Raw genomic sequence first — 21,934 nt, 5'->3', positions numbered from 1 at the left:
TAATCAGTCACTCAGCCTGGATTCTGTATGTTAAGCCCATCAATCTTGATTGAATTCTGACTGATGGACTGAAAACATCGAATCCAGGCTGAGGGACTGATTACCTCAAACTCCTCCTCTCTGCATTGGACTGAAAAAAAAAAAAACACTGGCTGGCGAAACATTTCCGTAAGTCTCTTATTTTTCAGTCCAGAGTACCTGTTAGGAAGAAAGTTTGCAAGTTTAAAGAGCACTTTCTCTAGACTAGTTTCACTCTTGTTAATAACAAGAAACATAAAAACACGAACACTCATCACAAATACACCAAGAAAAATAACCTCCATCAGTTAATGAAAATGGTTAATAATGAAAGACATTTCTAAAACGTCCACGAGTTTCCTACATACATTCAAGTAATTATATAACCATTTCCAAAGTGAAAATAAACCAAGTTTTATGAGTACCATAATCTGGTAATCACTTAGTCCTCTTACAAAAAATCTGCAACATGCCAGAACATCCAAGGAATGATTACCATAAAAATAGCTACTGGTTTGAATTAAACAAATGTTATTACACCAACTTAAAATAACCAGCCTCCGTTAAAAATGCCATAAAATTGATTACATTAAAAATCTTTCCTTAAAGTTGCCTGCCACAAAAAAATCTTCATAGGCACCTCAGTATTAAGGCTTTAACCATGGGCAAACAGTATGTGCTCCACTGCCAGCTGCACACCAGAAGCTACACAGAGAGAAACTGGAGCACCAGCAAACGGGAGGCCATGGGTGTGATGTGCCCACGATCCCTAATCGGCAGTCATATCTAATGAATTATCCTGTTGAGTCAAGGTCAAATCCTTTATGCCTTGCCTAATGTCCGTAAGGACACATGGTGCCAGCCACTTCAGAATGACATATCTATGTGGTCAACGAAGTCATAATGAGGTGGAAGCCTGTGTGTTATAGAGTGAACTCGAAACAGCAACTACCTTCTCGGCATCTGTCCGTTCCTTTCCCAGGGCACCAAAATGGCATATTATGTAATGGACTTTCTCCAGGTCGAAGACCGCCAAATTATGATGGCATCCAGCACAATCCACGTGTTACTAGCTAGCTAAACCAAGGGAGTTAATCGTCGACTGGAACTTGCAGAAGCCAAATTGCACTACAACGCTACCATAGTTAAGCCAGTGCTGCCACAACTACGCCAGTGCTGCCACAACTACGCCAGTGCTGCCACAACTACGCCAGTTCTGCCATAACTACGGCAGCGTTGCCACAACTACGCCAGCGTTGCCACAACTACGAGTGTGTTGCCACAACTTTGTCACTGCTGACACAACTACGCCAGTATTGCTATAACGACAGTGCTACCATTACGCCAGTTGCCATAACTACGTCAGTTCTTCCATAACTACGCCAGTGCTACCATAACTACGCTAGTTCTTCCATAACTACGCCAGTTCTGTCATAACTAAGCCAGTGCTGACATATCTATGCCAGTGTTGCCATAACTACGCCAGTGTTGCAATAGCTGTTGAAAATGTTTCAACAGCTGAACATTTACATCGGTGTAAAAATTTTATTACTACTGCAGTAATTACGACAGTAATAAAGAAGTAACTAGCATTCTTTTCCAGCTACAACAATGATTGGACGGTTACCGTCTGGTTACGTTAGAGTGCTACGAGTGTCGACACTACCATTATTTATTACATCCATGGAGTGAAGCACTAAACCCTTACGGGGTCATGCAACACCCAGGACAATGGAAGTTATTCAGGTTCAGTTGAAGGAATTGGAGCACAGGTTCAATTCCTTAGATTAAAAGCCATTTGAGGGTTCAAGTACTGTAGTAAGGTCCTCCACGTTTGTCTTTAAATTTACAAAGTTTGTGTACATGTTCAGGCGAACACAGGGGAGTGTCAAGAAAGTATTGTTTCTGATGCTCTTAGATGAGCATCAGCAGTACAGTGAAGTGTTTCAAACTGGAACGTAATAATGGACATGCTGCTGCTCCACTAATTTCGTAATGTACAGATCATAATTTATTCTTAATAAATAGCCAGCCCCTCCTCAGAGCCTCTTGTTTACTCGAAATGGAATTTAAACATTTAAATTACCTAGTCAAAATATAAGAACAAAAAGGCACAATACCGTGACTGGAACAATACACAAATAACCCGCACATAGGAGAAAGAAACTTATGACGACGTTTCGGTCCGACTAGGACCAATAACTAGCCACATACGTATAAAAAAGAAAAATGGAATTGACTTTTTGGAACTTTTTCTGTCTCTACTAACGTTACCCAGCACATTGAGGAATACAAGTGGCCAACAGAGCAGCAGACAAGGTGAAAAATTGATCTTAAGTGATTAATAGTAGTGTACAAAAACAAATTCAGTTATACTGTACAAGTAATTTCTGAATCTGAGGACGGGCTGACACAACAGAACAATCTTCTACTTACGAAGCGTGTCAGTTTCCCTGTCTCCTAATATCGTGTTTATTTTTCCCCTATAATCTACCTTGTCCATAATTACTATCGTATTTGCTTTGTCTGCTTTCATAAGGTGAAGTCTAGGATCTTAATTCAGTTGTCCTCAGAGATTCGTTAAGTTATACCATGAATTAACGGAAGATCCTAGACTTCGCCTTACGAAAGCAGACAAAGCAAATGCGATAGTAATTATGGACAAGGTAGATTATAGGAGAAAGATAAACATGATATTATAAGACGGGAACTGACGTGCCCATCACAGATCACATTATCACTTACCGTCGATAATGCTCTCAATTCATAATTCACAAAAGACAACGCCTCTACACAACTCCAGAATCAAGCAAATATAACGAGTCTTACCAAACATAAATCTCGCGATTTTTTTGGCCTGCGCCACGGAGGCACATTTTTTACTTTCTTAATGACAAGGATAATAATTCCTCTCAAAAGTGTGTGATGAATTGTGCAGATTCACCAAAACTGCGCAGGTGCTCTAGCATCCAACGAGAACCATTCGTCACTCCCTCAACACAAAGATCCACCAAACAAAATCCTTTTATCAATTAGTCTGAAGAGTCCTGAGACGATTTAAAGAGAGAATAAATGTGTGTGTGTGTGTGTGTGTGTGTGTGTGTGTGTGTGTGTGTGTGTGTGTGTGTGTGTGTGTGTGTGTGTGTGTGTGTGTGTGTGTGTGTGTGTATACTCACCTAATTGTGGTTGCTCCTGGTCCCGCCTCTTCACTGATCGCTACTAGGTCCTCTCTGCTCCCTGAGCTTTGTCAAACCTCGTTTTAAAACTATGTATGGTTCCTGCCCCTCCACTACATTACTTGCTGTGTCAGTGCGTGCGTATGAATCCGCGTGTGTACATACTTGTGAAGCTCAGTACCAACAAGGCGTACGAAGTTATTTAGTGACATCGAGTGTAAGCTCTTGGCCCTGCCTAAATTACAGCTGACTGAATGTCAGCACTTCCCTTTCGAGAATATCTCTCACGAATCCCTCGTACGAAGAATCCCTCGTACGAAGAATCCCTTGTACAAGAATCCCTCGTACGAAAAATCCCTCGTACAAGAATCACTCGTACAAGAATCTCTCATACGAAGAATCCCTCGTACAAGAATCACTCATACGAGAATCTCTAAGTAAAAGCACCTTCTATTTTTATTTGAATATTGTATGAAGGCGCTCAAATTCCAAAATGAACGCAGTAACTGAAGAAATAAAACCAAAATTACAATATTCTTAAAACCTTAGTCACATTTCGATCAATGCATATTAAGTAGCTTCTTTTGAGCATGCATTTAACTGTATTTGTGTCAGTTATCAAAACTGTAAACAAGCGAACCCTAAAAACAACCACTGTAACTTTTTAATATATTTTTAAGAAATAAAGATTTTGATTGGGTCCGACTTGGATCATATTGGATTGCAAAACGATGTTCAGATCTGCTATTTTAACTCTGCCCCTCATGGGTTGGCAGAATGGTGTTGAAAACTATTCTAAAAATTGTTTAATATGGAGGTGCACTGCATATTACACAATTAGGATTAATTTTATCGTCTTAAAAAGTTTAAGATCGATCTAAAGACATCTTTTCCAATTACTACACAAGCTCGTTAAAAGGCTTTCAGGGAGAGAAAATATTTAACAACTGTGGACATCCTCTTCAGGAATACATAATTTTTTAGGGGTTATCCTAGGTAATTTGCACATTTTACTATGTATGATAATTGTACTTATGTGTACCTGTACCTAAATAAACTTAATTACATTTATAGTTTCTCTGCCATCCTGTTTCCTTACAATCTTCCGTTGCGAAAAAATTTATTATAGTTCAAGAAGTGTTTCCGTATTAGCTAAAACTTATTTTGAACTTCTTTAGGCTCACAAAGTGAAAATTTATCAAAGTTCATTAAAAAACTGGAAACTTACAAGCCTTACTGCTCTCCGCGGTACAACCAGATTATGGAGGTCTTTGTGCTGCATGCAAACTTTTATGGCTGGTTTAATAAAAGAGGTAGCCTAGAGTTTTCAGTTGAGTTGCACGGCCGTGTTGGTAGTGTTGACTGTGTTCAGGTTATCAGACTGCGTCATCAACCATAACTCACATAACTATAATTTTGTGCACTAATGAACGCTGCGTGATACTTTCCTATTTTCCCTCTCCAAAGATACTACATTTTTCACTCTTACTCTTATATTACGTTCATAATATCACTTATTATACCTTTATTTCATTTTTACATTACCTTCATATTTCAATTATAATACTTTCATATTAATTTTATTATTGCACTGTTATATTAACACAGTTTTCAGACAATCACTTATTTCCAGCTTATACACCTGATAACACTTATGAGACTGGAACTTCCATCCTGAAAATGAGTCGGTGCAAATTTAATACAGAATATCTACGGTAGATTAATGGATACTTTTGAGATTCACAAGTTCACTATGACTTCAATAATCAATCGGCACTCTTGATAATACAAAATAAAGAAATTACATAAAAGGAAGTTTTGAAATTTAAAGAAACTTTGATAATGTTCATTATTCGTTGCTCCTGATAACGAAAATTTATGCAATGTAAGAAAAACGTACAAAAACAGAAATTACTATCGTGAATAAAACTATCATCCCAAGATAAAATAAAAACATTTAAATAAATCTCATTAATTTTTTAATGTCGAGAGACTCCTAAATATTGACTGACGAAATCATAATAAAACGAGCACAAACAAGTCACAGAACGGGTGAGAATCGAACCCATGGCAGGCGAGTCTTAAAACTCGCAGACCAGTGTGCTAACCACTGCCTGAATCTTATTAGGCTGGCACTGACCAGTGGTTAACAAACTGGCCTGCGAGTTTCAAGACTTGTCTGCCATGGATTCGATCCCTACTCGTTCTGTGATTTATCCTGAAAGTTCTCAGTGGTCCCTACACGCACCCCAGTAGTAGTAGTAATAATAATAATAATAATAATAAGACGAAAGCGAACTCGAAAGCGACTGAGTTGTGTTTTTCTTTCATTTGAAAAGGACCAGTTTCAGAAAGTCTAAAATACCTTAGTAGATATTCAGACTTTGTAACTGACTGATCAACAATATTTTATAAAGTGCAATAAGATAAATCTGAATATTGCAGTATTAGCAATAGCGGGGAATAGCTTTTTTACAGCTTTATTTTCATAAACATTACACATTTGGATAAACTTTAAAAATGTTTTACAGACCAATTTTTATAGACCATTCCAGACTATTTTAATATATATTTTTCACTGATAGTAACCGGGAAAAAAAAATGTGCGTGGCCCGACTTCCACGAAAAAAAAATATTACATCTACTTAAAAACTGTAAATCTTATCACTTGCAGAGCAGTCTCTCAGCTTCATGAGAAGCGACGACCTGCTGCTCTTAAAAGCTCACATTATTGAGAACATGAGAAGCAACCTCTTGAACATAGGAGAGGATAAATAATAACTGCTAAAGCGGACCATGGTGTAATGCTCACTGCCAACTGAAGTTTGTGACAGGCCACCCCAAGTGTGTTCCAGGGGTCAACGCCCCCGCAATTTCGCACAGACAAGGAGGCCTCGACTTCATCTAGAGCTACAAAGCATGCGATGCTCAGAATATTGCCTTTGGAACCTTTTTCTTCGGGGGGGGGGGGCTGAAGAGTTGCATGAACCTATCTTCATCTTGATTAATCTGGACAAACTCCTTGAAGAACCGAAACAGACGGCCCTACAATCACCGAGACTGGGAATGGAGAGGAATGCCAAATTTCCACGTTGTATTATAGGCTTTCTCCAGATTGAAGATGACTGCCGAGGTGAGGAGTTTGGGGAAACCCTCCTGGACATTACCATTCAGCCAAATCCACGGGTTAATCGTCGACCTGAACCTGCCAAAGTCAAGCTGCACCGAAGAGATGCAGTCTTTCGTCCACACGATATGAATATTCAACATCCTTTCCAGCAATTTGCAAATGCAGCACGTAAGAGATTGAGCCGTGGCTCGCAGCTTTCCCGAAAACCCCTTCCTAGCATTGCAATAACCAGAACCACTGACTAGCACCATCTGTGGGGAAGCACCGCATTTGTACAAATCAAATTAAAAATATCATACATAACATTAGTATGAGAAGCAAGTGTAAGATGTCATAATGGACCCTCATACTCTCCCTAGAGACGTGGAGGGAGACGCTGACAAAGCAGATGTCAGTTTCACCATCCTTAATGTATCACATGCTGTCTTCCACAAGTGTCCTCCACAATGGGCAAAGAGACCGTTTCTCTAAGATTTCAGGCCTGGAACTCAAGACTGCCTATTTTATTCCATATCCGTCCGAGAACAGAACAAGAGTTAACGCCCCCTCCATGTAACGAACCCATGATGCACGCAGAGCATTTCTCAACACCTTCCTCTAGATAGCCAATACCAGTTGATTTATCAGCTTATTTACCAGCTAATAGTGGTCTCGGAGGCAATGACCCGCCATGCGCACAATTCATCAATGATTCTCTGACATGTCCGACAGCTAAGCAGGACGACTACGAGGAAACAAGAGGGGCTCCGCACTTGTGAGGAGGACCCCAAATTCGCTGGGGTCCTGCAGCTGGAAGCTACTGCTGCATAAAACAGGTCTGGATATAGGAAGTATGCTCACCCACTGGCCTCTGAAAAACTCATTTCTCCACATATACACAGCAAAGCAGAGCCTTCTTTCTCTTTTGTTCCATAGATGCTGTCATTCGCCTTTTGGAAGCCTCAAACATGTGACACTGGTACAGGAGTGAGCAGTGTCAAATTCATCTTAACTTATAACAAGTGTTTTGAGCTGCAGGTCGAGCCAAACTTCTGGCCAAACTTTTGGCACTTTAGCCATTGTACCGGTAACTGAACATACGTCTTCACATTCATTTCTCTTCACCCAAGAAATGTACATGGAAAAAAGTCCGGCTGTTTGAAAGTCAAGACCAGTGAATTACTGTTAACCGGACCACCACCAATCTTAATCCTGGCCTACAACTACGCCAAAGACAATATCCTCCTCACTTTCCTTTTGGAGCAACTAAAGGGAAGCAATGCTACGACTGTTTCAAATAGCCAGTTTCGAGGACCTTCTCTACCAGGACACCACAATACAAGAGGGCTCGAGCCTGCCAAGGGAAAGAAGTCTACCACCAGATTGTTCTTTGAGATCTAACGGATGTCAACCCACATGATCTCCTCACATTGTGCCTCTGACACTTCAGATTTATCAACTCTTAGCCCGGCTGAAGGCAGATTGTAACATACGAGGGCACGCAACCCTGTTTGAACTCCTGCTCAACTGCCTGTTAGTGGTAGGTCAAGCGTCCAATGAAAAAAAAATAGCAATGTAACCCACTACAGAGCCACGGAACCAAGCGAACACTGCTCATTATAGAGAAGACATCAGCATTATTATCAATGGTAAAGACAGTTTGCCACTGGGATGTCTACCTAATCATCTTTTAAAAATGAGGGCGGTATAAGGTCAAGAAAAGCAACCGGTTGCTCAGTCGAGTCAGCCTCTGAACTATTTCCATGCTGGGTCCGCCAGGAAACTTTTCTGTAAAAGAAGCAGAAGCGGCTGTTTATCCCACGATAGGCAGAAGAAAAAATGAAAAACTGAGCACAGAACAAATGTAAAATTTCTCTTCCAGTGTCCTGTCACTCGTCCCCACACTCCATAACAATACAATAAGCTGTGTTAAATTTATTTCGAGGACCATCCCTTACCCTGCCCTGGGAATGGCCTAAGCACTGATCTCCAAGAGTAATTACAAAGCTATTACTGATATCAATTTTACAGCTTTAGAAATTAATAAGCTCAGATCAACATGCAAATACTCAAAAAACATTTAAAAGCCAGCGCGTACACCTCAATATACCAATAATAAAAGAACAGTGACAAACGACACCAAGACCAGGCAGCTGCTACAGTTAGCACTAATGATATGTAGCTGCTATAATTAGCACTAATTTATGTGGCAAACGTGATGTACAAAACAATTCTGTTATATATTCCATCAGAGGCAAAATTACAGCTCGCTTAATTCACTTAATTACCTGATGCAAATACTGACAGTGTTTACCAGTTTTACACGTTTGAAAATGGCGAGTAAAATATACCCTAGTAAAATAGGTTAACCACGTTTATAAAATAAGCGAGTATATAAATATTAAATTTAATTCATATTACTATTTACCACTTATGTTAAAAATATATTAATTAAGTTGCCTCGCCATACGAGGAACACAGCATATTCCTCCTTTAATAAGTCAAATGAACACTAGTATTTGTCGCCTTATTAGTGGTTACGGGTTACTGAAGATGTAAGAATTCTAATTGTCATAACGTTCATGAGGCTGATACTGACGCTGATCCACAACAGTATCAATGGCTATCATGCCAAGTTGTCCCCATTCCGGGAGGGGTATCCCATTTGTGTTGGTTTCTGCGACAACTTGTGTAGTTGAGAGTACGTGTACGTAGAAACTTCAGATATTGGAAAGTACTTTGACCATGCAGGTCATTTAATGCTCATTACAATAAAAATCATGTATGCACCGTAGAAACGAAGATAAAATTAACAATACAAACTAACACGATTAACCACACTGTCATACTAAAATAACCAACATTCGTTAAAACGCACAAAACTATTCATGTCAAGCGATTCTCCTAAAAACATAAAGTTCCCTACATACTCCTTGGTAATTATAAAAACCATGACAAAAGCAGAAGGGTTTAAGACATGGTCAAATTGTAAAAAAATATCTTCCATGGTCAGCTGCACTCCACAAACTACGCAAAAGGAGGGAGAAGGTTGAAGGAGCACCTACAAACAGGGATTTATGAGCGAGGTTTGTGCTCTATCCTCAATCGACATTCGTCTCAAGACTTCCTGGTGAAAGGAGGGCCAAATACCTAAGTCCTGCCGAAGCCTGTATAAGTAACTTAGTGGTATAAACCTTGGTAATAAATACCGACAAGTTGGTTTAGAAAGACACGTAAGCAAACACTAACATATTTATTAGAAAACGTTTCGGTCCTGGGACCTTGATCACTTCTAACATACAGATGTAGAAAGACATATATATAGGCGGAGAGTGAGATGTGACGCACGTGACCTGAGGAATGTCATAAGAACATAAGAATGGAGGAACACTGTAGAAGGCCTACTGGCCCATGCGAGGCAGGTCCTTATCAAAACAACCTCTGCCTATGATGTTTTGATAAGGACCTGCCTCGCATGGGCCAGTAGGCCTTCTACAGTGTTCCTCCATTCTTATGTTCTTATGACATTCCTCAGGTCACGTGCGTCACATCTCACTCTCCACCTATATATATAATGTCTTTCTACCTCTATGTTAGAAGTGATCAAGGTCCCAGGACCGAAACGTTTTCTAATAAATATGTTATAGTGTTTGCTTACGTGTCTTTCTAAACCAAGTAACTTAGTCTGTAGGGCCCACCTGGCCTGCAGTTTCCCAACGGCATATACAAGTACATTTCCTTTGAATTCATTGTAAGGCAAGTTTGTTATAGAAAGAGCTTATTGTAGAAGCCCTTGTCCCTATCCGTTCATTTCCCGGAACACCAACAGAACCCTACATCCCTGGGCAGTGGACGGAGATCTTTTGGACCGCAGGGTAAACACAAGCGTACCGGGCTAGGTCAGAGTACACTAGGAATCAACTTTCAGAGTAGAGATCACACTACGTTAGCTACGAGGTCAAGAGCAGTGTACGTTTATTGAAAGTGTGACTGCAGGGGTTCATCTCAGCTGTTTGACACCTGCCACTTCTGTTTAGTCGTAAGGCTTACTTTTTGTCTCTTGCCTTGCCTACTTTAATTTTATTTACTAGCCTACTTGCATCCTCTTACGGATGCGTTAATGTCTTCATTACCTCGCACTGAAAGAATTACTTCTGTATATCATGTCCTTTTGAATTTAATTTCCAGTTACGTTCCCTCATTCTGTTTCCTCACATGCTGAATCCAGTATTAATATGAATACATTATAAATTACACGAAGGGAATATTGAATCTTGGGTAGTCATGCTGATTTTAACCTAGGTTAAAGTAACTGGTACTATACTAGAAATTCAGAATGCCACATAATACCGAATTCTCCAGCATTACTGGCCTATTTTAACTTTATTAATCACTAGAACTACGATATAAAACTGGTTTAATATGACTAATATAATTTCAAATTTAAGTTGTGCAATTGTACGAGGCTTGTATTGTACTCAGTGCTATATTTAAACGTGTACGCACGATTTAGTTACTGTTTAGCAAAAAATACATTAAACTAAAAGACTCGGTGCGAAGACCACTACCGTAAACATAATTATGTGCACCTTCAGACAGTAGTGCAGTAAAGCACCTTCAGGCAGCAGTGATGCTGGACATCCCAGTAGCTGCATCAGTTCTCGCCCACATGATGCAGCTAAGCATCTACTACCTTGTAAAGCCTCGCCAGATTATTTTATCCGCCAAAATTTCGCCAGAATCATTACGAAAATCCTTGTAACCGTCACCATTTCATGAAACTAAATTGAGCTTACCTGTTAAATTGTCGGTGTTAATGGTCCAGCGATGAGATGTAAAATCACTCACCTAGGACACGGAGATAAAAATTATCAAGGGTAATATGCAAGAGGACTGGATGCTCTTCCATCCTTCAACATTATTACTACATTTGCATACCAGTATCAATAAAAATAAAAACGAAAATTTAAAAACTTAGATAATACTGCGCAGTTCTGGTCTTCATATTAGGGAATTAAGTGAAATGACAACCCCCGCGTCCCAGTCCTTGACCAGGCCTCCCGGTAGATCAGGACCTGATCAACCAGACTGTTACTGCTGGCCGCACGTAGTCCAACGTACGAACCACATCCCGGCTGATCGGTTACTGACTTTAGGTATCTGTCCAGCTCCCTCTTGAAGGCAGCCAGAAGTCTATTGGTAATTCCCCTTATACCTGATGGGAGGCTGTTGAAGTCTTGTGTCCCGGACACTTATTGTGTTTTCTCTTAGTGTACATTATAATGGCGCTCCTACTTTTCATCGGGGGTATACTGAACCATCTTCCCAGTTTTTTGCTTTCGCAAGGAGTGATTTCTGTGCGCAGATTTGGGATCAGTCTCTAGGATTCTCCAGTGGTAGATTATGATACATGTCTCTCGTCTGCGCTCCAGTGGGTACAGGTCAAGTGCCCCAAGCGTTCCCAGTAATTAAGGTGTTTAACCGAACCTGTATGTACCAGTACATGTATACACCACAGTCAACAGCACACCATGACCCACAAGGTCATTCATATAAAACTTTTGAACAATCATACACACCAATGCGTTAAAACTATAATATAAAAAATGTTTACAAACTAATTAGCAAAAAATCTTGAAATAGTCCACAAATTAAAATTAATATTTATGTATCGAAACTCCTCTCCTACCAAATAATTTTTGCTCTGAAACGCAATGTTGAAGCAGCGGGCAAGAGTTGCTGTTCGTCATAGGGAGGTATAAACATGGTAGTTAACTTATCTAACCCAGGACACTCCAAACACTGGATTAAAATAGAATTTAAAATGGAACGATTTAGCAATAATTATAGATGAATGGAACATTGTGACATTCAAGGGAGCGCTAAACCCGTCCGGGGTCATAAAGCCCCTGGGGAAATGGAAGGCATTCAAGCTCGATTCAAGGAATTGGAGCACATGTCCAGTTCCATAAATCAAGATTACCCCCCCCCCATTACCATCAAGGAATCCCCCTTTGAAGGGGGAAATGAATGGAACAAACTGACAAGTCGAGGGTTACCAGCCCCTACAAAGCAGGCCAAATCGACAACCATTCCCACTGGTGTATTTGTCCAGGCCAATTTTAACTTTCCAAGGACTGTGTAGGTTGACATCCTTAAACATTCTAAGCACCCTGTTAAGTGTTTAAGCAAATGTACACTTTCAGGCATACTATGTAAATATATATACAAATATGATCATGGAAAATTTATGCCTGCATATAGGAGGGCTAACATACTCCAGTTATACCTCACCTTTTGTCCGGCCAAGGGTATTTCGTCCATACATTGGGCAGGACCATCCTCTGGTCCTGCACAGGAGGTAGGTCAGCATGTTTAGCGAGACCATCCATCGGTCCTCCCACAGGAGGTAAGATTATGCTATCGTTCGCGTGCTGGCGAGTTCACGCCAAACCATACGTTTGTGCAGTCAGGGGTGGCAGGTTCATTCACATTAGGTGGGACCATACTTGTCGCCTGCAAAATATAAAACAGACTAATTTAGAGGAAATGCAGATCTTAAATAAGATGATTTGTGGGTATATAGCTAACGTGTCGCCTCTTCACATCAGGTATAATAAAATAAGAATTCCTAGTTTGAATAGCATTTTTTTTACCACCACTAAATATACTAAACTTACAATTTCGGTCACACACATGTTTAAATATAGCTGCCGTGGTTAGCAATCCTTTCATGACAATCTTAGACGACACAATCTTTACTTCTGCTCCAATTCATGGTTCATAACGCTTTCAAAATAATATAAGAGCAATTCGAAACAGACTATATTACCCCACAATTATTTTAATGCCCAGTTACGCGGCTGGGCTTACTACCCTGGTCATTACAATCATCCTCAACTACACAATAAATCTTAATTAGCGACAGCAAAACCTTACATCCAACGTCATGATGATCTTTCCTCCTTACTTGTCTTCAGCCTGTTTACGGTGATATCAAAGCACACTCCAGCCTGACCCGACACCATCAGGCTGACAGCAGAAGTGAGACCACCTCAGCTGACACTGGTTCATACGTCTCAAAGCTGGTGTGCCTCCGCTCATGAACATCTAACCCAACCCAGAATAAAACATTTCTTACCTCTGTTATGCTATATACTCCTAAAGTTTATATTATTATTATCATCATTAGGAATACTTTGATCCCTGTTTTAGGGATTAAAGTATTTATGTTTGGTGGTGAAAAAGTTATGTATAGCCGTACTGACCCTTCATGCAGTCGATAGTCTTAAAACCTCATTAGCTAACCAACCACACCCGCATCATCACATCATTAAGACAAGTCCTTCCTGATTAATAAAACAACAACCACACTCCATATACACCGTAATCACATACCACACCCGATAAGCACAATGAATACACACACACCGCTGATATACCACCCCACACACTCTTTTCAACATGGAAGAACATCACATAACACAAACAACAGTGTAAACATACCCAACGTAGGTCATTTGTCACAGGACGCACCTTAGCTTATGCACTGTTCCCACGAAAAACATTAAGATTCCCTCAACGTATCATTATCATTACATAATTAGCCTGCACATAATAGAAACTTATGACGACGTTTCGGGCAGACTAGAACCATTAACTAGTCACACACAAGCGCGAAGGGTAGGCAGCTAGTATATATATAAGGGGGGAAGCGGCTGGAAGGAGAGGAGGAAGTATTTATATGCTAAAGGAAATTCGTTCTCATACGTCTTACCATACACAAAACTGTGCCGAGCCGCAGTGGTCCCATGAAATGTAGCCTCCACAATCTTGGTTTTCCTCGCTCCCTCCTAAAGACTGATCTCTCTTTCTCTCTCAACTGCTAAACGATTACCACATATGACAAATTGTATTTCTTTTATTTTATGTCTGCAGTGCCCGGAGGGAGTGGAGGGCGGGGACAGAGTCTTCTGATTTACTATCCTTGCTAGTACATGATAATCCTTATTCTTGATAGAAGTGCTGTAGATACTCTCCCAGCAGACAGATGCAGTGTGGACTTAATAAAAGGTCTCTATCTTTTTATCACGTACTTTCATGTTCTCTAACGGACTCTCACGGACTCCCAAGGACAGCACCTACCATAATGGAAGCAGCTGCTCTTGCTGTTACATCAGATACTTCCCCAGCTTCCAAACATTAACCTTCCAACACCCCAACAAACACTGCGTATGTCAGCATAGTTGCTGATCCCCTTATATGTGTTGTATAGCGTATCATAGTACCATCCATGTGCTTTATATAGAAGATCCCAAGGCCGAGTGACTGTATGACATCACGGGATACAGCATGAGTCAGTGAGGCATAGAAGAAGGCAGAACATGGCAGGCTGGGCTCCCTCCATCTCCCATTACCACAGTCTGACAATATATATCGTTACCATCCAACAAGTGTGTCTACCTTCAACCCTCTTATCTCCTTACTGAACCCCACACGACAATTTGGTGACAGCGGTGTGGGCGTAAAATTGATAATTACGCCGATTTCTTTCGACCAGCAAGACGGTCATTTCGTGTCGCCAGTAGGCCGACCTAGCCAAGCCAGCTACCTCAATCATCTACCAGCCACTACATTATTCACTGGTCAGTCTCTTTGTATTAGTGTTTATCTGCTTATTTGCATCACTCCCGAGGGGTTGACCCGAGTTTGCAAAGTAAGCCAGTAAGACAGTCTGTGGTGGGGGAGTCAGCCCAAGCCTGATACCATCCAGCCTTGCCTGCCAAGCCAGTTTTCCACCCTTGCTGTGCTCATCGTTAGAAGTTATCAAGCTATTCTGTATGAAGGGTTAAGATAAGCCAGCCAGCAACTAACCCAGGTGATTAACCCAGTACTCAAGCAACCACATGGGTACAGTCTTCATCCCTTGTGCTCCAAGTTCCAAGCCATTCTGAGTGCTCTTTTTCATCCCTGTGGTGTTGTGGTATTTCGTGGGTCTGTTTTAAGCCAGCCGGCTTAGAATTATTTTTGCGCCAGTCAGGGTGTCCTCAGTGAGGCTTACGCTGTTCATCCCATAGGCCCAATTACCACACGGTCTCGGTCTTAGCCCTGTCAGCCCACTCACTCGACACCGGCCTGAGCTGCCTCACTCAGCCACTCACCCAACCACTACCACTGTGTTTTGGTACACTACTACGGGTTCCAGCACCATATTTTAAGGACCACATAGGGGGTCAAGAGCTAGAGTGTGTCTTTTGTCTTCGGCGCCATCGTTAAAAGCCTCCTGTGTGAGTTCATCGATTTAAGCGCAATTCTAAGATCACGTGTGGACAGTAGCTAGCCACGAGACCACATAAACAATACTCCACCACCATCCATGACCTTCTACCTAATTCTTAACCAAGTCGCTACAGTGAAATATTTTTCAGAGACATTTGCGAGTGTTGAGACATTTCTTTTTGTGTTTCCAGTGATTTCTTAGTGACATTCAGTAACTCTTGATTAGACTCAGTGTTTATTATATACTGATTGCAATATTTTTTTTTTCTTAATTCAGTGTTAATTTCCGTGCATTATTCTATGTCTGTTGTGTTGTGCTTCTTTTTTTTATACACTTGAAGTAAGTACCTTAATGTTTTTCCTTTGTTGTGTGTGCAACATATAAGCAGTATAGAACTTGTGTTTACACTTCAGAATCACCTTGTGTTCATAGTATTCCAGTGAATTCAATAATTTATTACCTTGTATTCTGCATTACAACTCAGTGTTGTCTGTTATATTTTCCTGCCAGCATTTGTGTAGTCTTGTGCAAGAAAGGTATAAAATACCGACAATATGAAAGTTAAGACACATGTGCAACATCTGGATATCTTTATTGTAGACGTTTCGCCATCCAGTGGCTTTATCAATACAGATTCTAGGACATAATAGGAAGACAGTAGAACTATATACAAAAGATGAGGTAATCAGTCCCTCGGCCTTGGAGTTAGTGTTCACAGCATCGTGGTGGAGGAGAATCTGGAGCAAAGGCAAGAAGACTGGCGGTTATATAGGCGTCAGTAGATAGGGACGGGCAGCAGACGAGGGCAGGCACTGGTAGGCGGGATTCCCCAGTGGAAGTAGGTCCTTCCCAAAGAGATGGGTTAGTTGCAGCAGCCGTGAAGAAGGTCTTGTAGATGTCCTCTGAACCAAGATTCCATGATGTTGCAGTGTCTGACAACTTGTCTTCCTATTATGTCCTAGAATCTGTATTGATAAAGCCACTGGATGGCGAAACGTCTACAATAAAGATATCCAGATGTTGCACATGTGTCTTAACTTTCATTTGTGTAGTCTTGTTTTGTTCTCTCTGTGTTGAACATTTTTGTGTCAATTCTTTCATTCAGCAAGTGTCTAATTTGTCTTATTTCCACAGACAATAGTGCCATTGTTTTGTTCAAGACAATCATTTTATCAAATTTTTCACACATCATGTTTCATAGTAAGAAAATTCTAGTATTGTGTTTATATTGATGTGTTGTGTTCTGCATCACTGTAAGTGTTCAAACCTTTTGTTCTGTGTTTTTTGCACCTATTATTTTTCATGTTTCATTGAACAAATTCACTCTTAGTGCAATTTTTAAGTTGTTCATTGAAAGTAAATTGTTCTTTTGCTTGTTAAGTGTTGCTTAAGCTGCAGTTAAGAGTTAAAGTGTTCACTCAGTTCATTCCTTGCTAATATTTTTTTTTTAATCTTGTAAACTGTATTTCTTGTGTGTAATAGTTTTTTATTATTGCACATTGACTCATTTTGCAATAATTCTTGTGCAAGCATTGTGTTGTCATTAAAAAATTTTCTTTCAGAAATTTTAAGTAGTGTTGTGCAGTACTCTTGATTAGCAATTGTTATTTGCAATATTGCTACAGTTTATTTCAGTGCAGTTTCTTATGTTCTGTTCTGTGCATAATATTTTATTCTTTGTGTACCATTTTATTTTATTTTTAGTGAATTGTTCTCCCAGTTTGTCTTAATTTTGCACAAGCTTTATTGAGTCCAATTTAACATTTTTTGATTGATTCATCATTTTATTGTTGAATTTCCCTATTGCATTGAGAGTAAAGACAACTCACTGTGCCATTCATTCAATTTTACAGTAAATTTGAGCAAATTAGATTTGAGTAAAGTATAAGTTCTCTTGATTTTCAAAGTGTTGTTTATTCAGTTGAGTATTTTCTTGTGTGAGTTTCCTTGCTTACAGTGTGACCTGTCAATTTTTAATTACTTATGCAGAATAGTTAAGCATTTTCTTCCCATTTAAGTTCACTGTGTTGTGTGTCCCTGTTACGTTTTCTTTTGTTTCTCTAAATTCTTGTTTTACATTTTGCAAACATGTCTCAAGTCTTCTCAAGCAATGCCTCAGCACATGCTGTTAGTACAACCATTGATGCATCGGTTCACAATTCGAGTAATCCTTTATCAAATAATACACACACTCAGACTTCTAGCCTGCGTAATTTCAGTCGTGATCCGTATGATGCTATGCCATTGTTCAATGGTAACCCAGACAACCTAGAAGGTTTGTTTACTGCTGTTCGAGCCAGAGCTAATGCTTCAGTTCATGGTCTTCCATCTGAGAGTTATTTAATCAGTATCAGAAAGGAGAGTCTAGCCCGTTCTCCAGCCGCCTCACATGTGTTCAACTTAATTCGTATGAAGGACTTTCAAGACCTAACCAGGTGGCAAGATTATGAACAGTTAATTCGTAACTATCTTGAACCGGTGCAAGAAACCGATCCTTTTGTCGTTCTCAAAGAATTAGTGTGCACAGCTCTGAGGCCAGAGGAGTCATTAGATGAGTTTGCCCTTCGTCTTAATAACCTAATGTCCTCATTCGTTAAAGCAGGTCAAAGTTCCAAGTACCTTAAAGATAACGATAAACCAGCCCTTGAAGGGTTTGCTAAATTAGCAGCATTCGGAGTTATCAAACAACTAATGCCACCGACATCTATGTATGTGTACAATTCAAGTCCTCTAGATGCTACTATGGGACCGCTCGCAGCTCTCATCCATATACGAAATTTGTGTCCCGAGGGAACCTTCCCTTATCGAAAGTCTACGCCAACCACTTTGTCTACTCCTGTACTTCCTCTAGTTTGTGTTACTACCAAAACTCCCAACCTTAATCACTCGTGTCCATCATCCAAAGCTAGTGTTAAGAGCCATCATTCCTGTAGCACCCGTAGCATGTGTAGTACCTATAGTCAAAGAACTTGCTACAATTGTGGTTTCCGTGGCCATATTGCAATTAACTGTCCTGATAGTCACCCTAAGAGGCGTTGTACTGATGATGAGTACCAGTCAGATCTTCCCTACTGTACTTATCATAGAATACATGGACATGACACATCTGAGTGCAATGCTCTCTACAACCTGCAGTACTCTAGATCTTTCCGTGGTCGTTCCAACCGCAGAGCCAGGAGAGGAAACAGACGTCGTGGTTCTCCAACTAACCAGAACCAGGCTCATTCTTCCAATTCGGGGGAATCCGAGCACCCCAGTCTACTCGTCCAGTCGTGATAGTAGGTGATAATGAGTACACCATCCCAGTTCAAAATTCCTATGAAGCCTTAGCCAGCCTTGAGAATGACAACCCTGCTGCTGAAGTTGCTTCACACATCTCTGACGTAGAGGAATTTGGGGATGAAGTAGAAAATGCCTTTTCTGATGACAACCCACCTTTCTGTTTGCACATAACTCCTAACGAAACGATAGGTCCTTTAGTACAAGCTTCTATCCATAATGCGCCCGTTCATGTGTTCATGGACTCTGGTGCGCAAGTTAATATCATCAGGTCTAGCTTGTTTAAAGAGAAGCAGTTACGACATGTCCTCCTCGTTGAACCAACTACTGTAACCTCCCTTAGTGGAGTAGCTGGTTCCCTTCTGCGAGTCCGAGGTCAGACTTTGCTCACCTTTACTATCCAGGGTAGAGACTTTACTGCTTCTTTTCTTGTTGTCGACCAGATTACTTTCCCTGGTGACCTTCTACTGGGATTTGCTTCCATGCGAGACTTACGCATTGTGCTCGACCCTTACCGATGGCATGCCCAAATTGACGACTTGATCGTTCCATTTTGGGGTTACCAGCTTGGATCAGAAATCTGCCATACTGCCGCAGAGTATGATGTACGGATTAAGTCCTTACAAGCCAATGCATTCTCCAGTAGCGTACCCAAGCGGTCAGGCACTGGTAACTCTGTCACTCCCATCTGTGTTCCACCTACACCTTCAGACATGCAAGATAGTGTATTGCCTCAAGTGTCCGAGGACACTCAGACTGCCTTGAGTGCACAGCCTATCTCTGCAATGACTGCTAGTTCAAGTAGTAGTTTCTCCACAGGGGATGCCTTGTCGGAAAATGATTACTTGAAACTAGTAATGCCATCTCTTGTTGATGTCACATGCCGTCTGCAGAAAGACGTCTCTGTTGTGGCTAGTGCTCTCACTAGAGTGTCTGTTGTTGTTCCTAATGTTCCAGATGGTGATAACATCCTAGTTGACAGTGATTCCTGCAAGGTCAAGGGTTTATTTGTTGAACCTTCCTTACATGTTGTAAGAGACAGTAAGATCCATTTATTCCTTGCTAACACTTCGGGTCACAGTGTTCGTCTCAGAGCAAATATTTATCTCGTTGACCTAGTTCACTATCCTTACCCTGTTCAAGTACAGGATGACGTGCCACCTGACCAGTGGGTCGGTGCTATTTCAACAGGGGAGACCTCATCCACTCCACTGGATCAATCCATTCCACCAGTTGAGGAGAAAGACTTAGCTCCCACTAACTTCCCAGACGAAGTCAAGCACTTGTTGACGCTGTTGAACAAACGTCTTAGAGCCATTGCCTTACCAGGTGAGAAGATGGGTATAACGAACTGTCTCATCGTATTCCACTTGAGCCTGGTACTAGACCTATCTATATACCTGCGTACAGAATGCCTCATTCCCAAGTTGCTGTCGCAGAAGAACTGATCAATCAAATGCTCGATGATGGAGTTATTGCACATAGCAATTCACCTTGGAATGCGCCCTTGATCCTAGTGCCTAAGAAGGACGGTACTTGGTGCCCGGTGATAGACTTTAGGAAGTTAAATGCGAAAACTATTCCAGATCGCTTCCCACTTCCTGTACTAGGTGATCTTTTACGCAATATCGGAGATAACAAAGTCTTCTCGGCCCTGGACTTGTTACAAGGGTTTTGGCAAGTCCCTCTTCACGAGGACAGCCAAGAGTTAACTGCATTCTCCACTCCCACAGGTCATTATCACTTCCTTCGAATGGCTTTTGGATTACGATCCTCTCCTATCACGTTCTCTAGACTCATGACCAATATCTTTAGAGGTCTTATAGGTAAAGCACTTATGGTGTACTTAGATGACGTAATCGTCATGTCCAAAGATGTGGATACACACCTGAAAAGACTTGATATAGTACTTGGTAAGCTTGAAGAAGCCAATTTAAAGATCAAACTGTCTAAATGTCAATTTTTCAGATCAGAAATTAAGTTTCTTGGTCACGTAGTCACTCCTAGAGGGGTTACGACTGATCAAAGTCAAGTAACGGCAGTACTAAATTTTCCATCCCCCAAAACTGCTGATGCTGTAAGATCCTTTGTGGGTCTAGCAGGTTTCTACAGATCTTTCATTGCTAATTTTTCTTCAATAGTAGCTCCTCTAACTGAATTGCTTAAGAAAGATGCTCCTTTCGTCTGGACCTTCTGTCAAGAAAGAGCATTCCAGACACTAAAAGAAAAGCTAACGTCCGTTCCCATTTTGAAATTCCCAGACTTTTCTAAGCCCTTCTATTTGACAATTGATGCTAGTTCAATTGGCATAGGTGCCGTACTAGCTCAGAAGACTGATGGCAAGTACAACGCAGTTGCATTTGCTAGTAGAGTCCTTACGAAGGCTGAACGTAATTATACAGTAATGGAGCAAGAAGCTTTAGCAATAGTATGGTCTTTAAAGCACTTCCGAGACATTATTTACCAGTACCCTGTTCATGTCTTGACAGACCATGCACCACTGATACCTTTATTCCAGAATAAACAACCTACTGGAAGGTTAGCCAGATGGACCTTGACTATCCAAGAGTTCAATCCCACTTTTGAACATTTACCTGGCAAGTCAAATGTAGTCGCAGATGCTTTATCGCGACACGTTAGTGTAGTTACTGCAGATCCTCCATTTACTGCAGAGGATGTAAAGAATGCGCAAAGAACAGATCCCATGTGGTCTGGTGTGATTCGATTCCTGCTCCAGGAAGATCTTATTCTTACTGTGAAGCCACCAGCACCCATTAGTGACTTTGTAATGAGCCAAGAATTACTGTATCGAACAGCCGAGTTGGGTACTCCAAGTAGAAGAGTGTACCAGTTAGTAATTCCACAGTCACTAGTGAACGTAGCTCTACAGCTAGTTCACGATGCACCAGGTGTTGCACACCCTGGTATGGATCGTTCTGTGAAACAAGCCAGAATGAGGTACTTTTGGCCACGTATGGCAACTGACATTTCAGAGTATGTTAAGAAATGTAGTGTTTGTATGCAACATAAAGAAAATGTCAATGGTCCTAATCCAATCCAAGTGTACCCAAC

Source organism: Cherax quadricarinatus, chromosome 49 (assembly GCF_038502225.1).
Source record: "Cherax quadricarinatus isolate ZL_2023a chromosome 49, ASM3850222v1, whole genome shotgun sequence".
NCBI lineage: Eukaryota > Metazoa > Arthropoda > Malacostraca > Decapoda > Parastacidae > Cherax > Cherax quadricarinatus.
This window is presented reverse-complemented; position numbering follows the sequence as displayed.